This window comes from Mus pahari, chromosome X (genome assembly GCF_900095145.1).
Source record: "Mus pahari chromosome X, PAHARI_EIJ_v1.1, whole genome shotgun sequence".
Lineage (NCBI taxonomy): Eukaryota > Metazoa > Chordata > Mammalia > Rodentia > Muridae > Mus > Mus pahari.
In genome coordinates this window covers 106,815,355-106,820,026 of record NC_034613.1, presented here as the reverse complement: position 1 = coordinate 106,820,026, position 4,672 = coordinate 106,815,355, and the positions used below count along the sequence as shown (strand labels likewise).

Below are 4,672 nucleotides of genomic sequence, written 5' to 3'. Positions count from 1 at the left end.
TGGGTGGGTAGGGGAGCAGGGGTGCGGGTGGGGTATAGGGAACTTTCCGAATAGCATTTGAAATGTAAATAAAGAAAATAATAATAATAAAAAAAGAAGTAGACATTTGGTAATATACAGACTGAGCTAAATCATGTAAATCACTAACTATGTAATCAATAACCATTTATAAGCTACTTTAGAAGAATATATACGATTCCCCAGGGAGGCAGGGGTACCTTTTAGGCTGGTTCTTAGAGTTTAAGTTTTGTTAGTTTATTAGTTTTATTTAATCTTTGTCTGTTTATTTGATATAAGATGTCATTCTTGTAGCAAAGGCTGATTTGAACTCGTGGGCTGGACATTCTCCTTCTAACCCCTGGGGAGCCGGGCCTGGAGGTGTGAGTCTTAGCACCTGGTTTCGGGTTTATTAAATGAGTATTTGAATGAGATAAATAAATAAATAAATAAATAAATAAATGGAAAGCACACTGTGCCCCAGGATGCATGGACTCTAAGCTGTAAAATCTTTTAACTATGCCTTGCAAGGCAGCTAGACAAAAACAAGTTCATGGTTTCCCACAATTCTTGACTTTCTGTACATGTTTCAGGTTCATGTATGCACTATCACATTCTGATTATTGTTCTTCCATTCAGTATGTAAATAATTATTTTAAGGTTGTCAAACAGTATTCTCTGGTACGCCTATACTATAACATGCATAATTACTAATTACTCCATAATTACTAATTGCTCCTGTACTATATAACATGCATATTTACTTATTATTGCCACTGTGATTATTATTATTATAATAATATGAATGGAATTAATATATTCATTCTGTACATAAAACATTATGAATTTATATTTACATACTAACATTCAATTTTCATGTAATTTTTTAGTAGAATGTATCCCATACATATTAAAATAGTCTAAGATCTTTACTGTGAGAATGATCCAAGTTTTGTTTGATGTCAGTGGTAAGTCCACCAAAATCTATCTGAATTAATCGTACTATAGAATGGAAAAGTTATTGAGGCAGTATTTGCAAAATGTTGAGCAAATATATGACAAATTATTAGGTTTACTTAAGTAATACAATAGTTGTCAGGGCTGCTTCTAAATTGAAATTGAAAATATAAGAAATGTGTTATAAAATTCTTGTGGGCAAATATAAAATTATAGAAAAGAATACAAAGATGGATAAAGTAGTTGGTATACACAGAAGTCTGTTCAAAAATCATCTTTGATGATTATGATTGCAATGATGATGATGATGGTGATGATGATGATGATGATGATGATGATGATAGAGAAAAGTGATATATCACTATGTAAAATATTTAATTCTCCAGTTATGAAAAATAAAATATAAAGAAATTTTATTAAACTTATCTATGTTTTGAAATAATATAAACAGATGATGAGAGAAAACTTGAAATTTTATAATTTAGTTTACCATTTATAGAGAAGACATGCAAACACACATAGAAATACACATACACATATGCATACACACTCACACAGAGAGGAGACTCACAACAAGATAATGATAATGAAATTTAAGTCTCAGCATGAAGGCCACAGACTATTTTATCAGGAAGTATGTATCACATTAGATAAAAATCAAATATAACTCATATAGACTTAACTTTCAATGCCGATATTATATGCTAGACTACAAGGTTTGTTTCTTTTTTAAGCTTTCTGAGGGTTTTGGTGTGGGCATATTCTTTATTTAATTCAAAGCATATACATTAAAAATAAAACACCATTGTATCCTTCTAAGACCACAAGTAAAATTAAAATAATTTTTGATTATTCTAACTAATTTGGTATTAAATAGGTCTTTCATTACATAATTTAGTTAACTTCTATCATAAAATTCTCTTAAGTGTACACATAAGTTTCTACACTATTAAATACTATAACTTTCTATTTTATGGTGATCTATTTATGATGATTATGAAATTTACCTTTCTTCAGCAAATGTTTTACCTTTTTATGGAAGTAACAATATGTGGAAATGTCATAGTATCTAAATTTTTCCTGTATTCTGAAAATTGGTATAGAGGGATTCCTTTAATTACTCTTTAAAGCCACGTAAATAATGATATTCCAATCTGACCATTTCAATTTTGGCATTTGCTTCCTGAAAGTACTGCAATAGAAATATAAAATCTTCTTGATATACAATTAATGGATAATTAACAATTTTATTTTTCAGCACTGTTATTCATATTTACATAAATCAACAGTTCTCCGAAGCTTCCATGCTTAATGATTTTGGAACCTCTTGATCTAGACCTGTGCACTCTAATTTGTCATCAAAGAGAAATTTCCAACTACACAAGAAGAAAACATAAAGTGAAACATTTCAACCATCTTTAAAGGCAGCAGTTCCTAGCAGCTGTCATACTCACCAACTCTAGCTAAACTTTCATTCATCAGTATCAAAGAGACAATTGCTGCAGATAACATCATTTTATGTTATCCAATTTAAGGGAAAGTGACTTGATTTTATGAGACGCACTGTAGCTGATCTAGTCTGTAACTAAATTTGAAGTTGAGTATATTTGAAGAGGTTTCTGACTCAGTAACAGTTCAAATTGTGAGCATTGCCTTGCTTAGTGAGGACTCAGACAGGAACTTCATGCTGTGCCTTCAGAATGAAGCTGATGAAATGGAAAATTCTACTGAACCTCTGAATAAGAGGCCTTGTTTGTCTTTTGAAGATGATTCTACTTCATGTATGTCAGCTCTTCAATTTCCACTACCAGAAATGGAGCTAAGTTTTGGTTTAGTCACAACCACAGCCACAGAGGTGGCTGATGAAGAGTTTGGTGGGGAAAATATTATGCAATTCGAGGTTTTAAAAGATGATAAACCATATGAAGTTTTCCCCTTGTCTAACAAGGAAGAGTCAGTAGTTAGCCAAACATGGTTCACAAGTAAGGAAGCTAAGGATGCTCTAACTCATCAAGGACATAAATGGAAGCAGGGGATGTGGTCCAAGGAAGAAACAGATATTCTGATTAACAACATTGAAAGGTATATGAAGGACCATGGGGTAGAGAATCCTGCAGAAATAATTTTTAAGATGTCAAAAGGTAAAAGAAAAGATTTCTACAGGTCTGTATCATTGGGTCTGAATAGACCTTTGTTTTCAGTTTATAGAAGAGTTGTCCGAATGTATGATGACAGAAACCATATGGGTAAGTACAGCCCTGAGGAAATAGAGAAGCTGAAGGAGCTCTGGCAGAAGCATGGCAATGACTGGATAACAATAGGGACCGCCATGGGAAGAAGTCCATCTTCGGTCAAAGACCGGTGCCGTCTGATGAAGGATACTTGCAACACAGGGAAATGGACTGAAGAAGAAGAACAGATACTTGGAGATGTGGTTCATGAATTGACATGCACTGAGGTGGATGAGAAAGTTACCCAGGGTGTGTGTTGGGCAACAGTGGCTCAACGAGTGGGTACTCGCTCAGCAAGGCAGTGTCGTCTTAAATGGCTCAACTACTTGAACTGGAAACAGACTGGAGGTACTGAGTGGACAAGGAAAGATGAAGTCACTCTCATCCAAAGGCTAGCAGAGCTTGACTTATCCGAAGAAAGTGAAATTCGCTGGGATGAATTAGCTAAAGGATGGGAAAGTGTTCGTTCACCACAATGGCTGCGAAGTAAATGGTGGGTCATCAAAAGGCAAATTACAAATCATAAAGATTTTGCATTCCCAGTCCTAGTAAGATGTCTTCAACAAGAATATGAAAGCCAAGATGCCAGCCTCAGGTTTTGGGAGAATAAATCAGGATCTGAAGTATCAGATAGCAACCCTGATATCATTGTTCAACAAGTCCCCTTTGGAGTCACAAGTATAGAAGATAATAACACATCCATTTGTCCTGACACCATGGCAGGATTGCAAATTTCATTCCAGCTGGTCCCTAGGCCCTCAACAGAATTACCTGATGATGTTGTTGACTCTGAAACCATAACCCTGCCCACTGGACCACAGTAGCTATGTGAGATTCTCCCTTCTTTCCATATGTGTTCCACTCCCTTACCTTAAACCTATTTCCTTCAAACAAGTTCAACTCATGACCTTCCCTTAACTCTGACCGCTTGTTTCACAGTAAGCCTGACAGCTGTTACACCTAATTCTTCTAGCCCTTCACATTTCATCCTTTATCCCCATAGCATCCTGTTGAAAATTCCAGTCAATTGTATGTAGTATGTGGTATACCAAGAGTCATCACTAAATTGTTACCAAAAATGACATGGCATTTTTCACATCCCAAGCAGAAATGCCAGTCAAAGGTGACATCTATTTTTAAGATTTTTGCAGATTATAATGCATTCAAAACAGACAATTTCCCTGACATAATTCTTTAGCTAAGACGGCCCTACTACCCTAAATTAATGATGCTCTTATTTATAAACTCAGAGACACAAAACAGCAAAGAATTAATGAGTACAGCTGAAGAAGAATTTTCCAACACCAACCAGAAGAAGAACAACAAGAAGAAGAACAAAAAGAACAACAAAAAGAAGAACAACAACAAGAAGAAATTCACTCAGATTTATTGAGTGCTTGTGTTTCTGAGGAGTTAGTTACTCTCATAGTAGAGCAAGTGCATTAAACAAGTAGTGAAAAAAACATGAATTTTGCTCCTTCACTACC

At 34.7% G+C, this 4,672-nt stretch overlaps 1 pseudogene; it reads left to right on the top strand.

Moving 5' to 3' along the window:
* The window catches only part of LOC110314477, a 7,029-nt pseudogene extending 3,020 nt beyond the window's left edge, over window positions 1-4,009 (top strand).
* The last annotated feature ends 663 nt before the right edge of the window (window positions 4,010-4,672 follow it).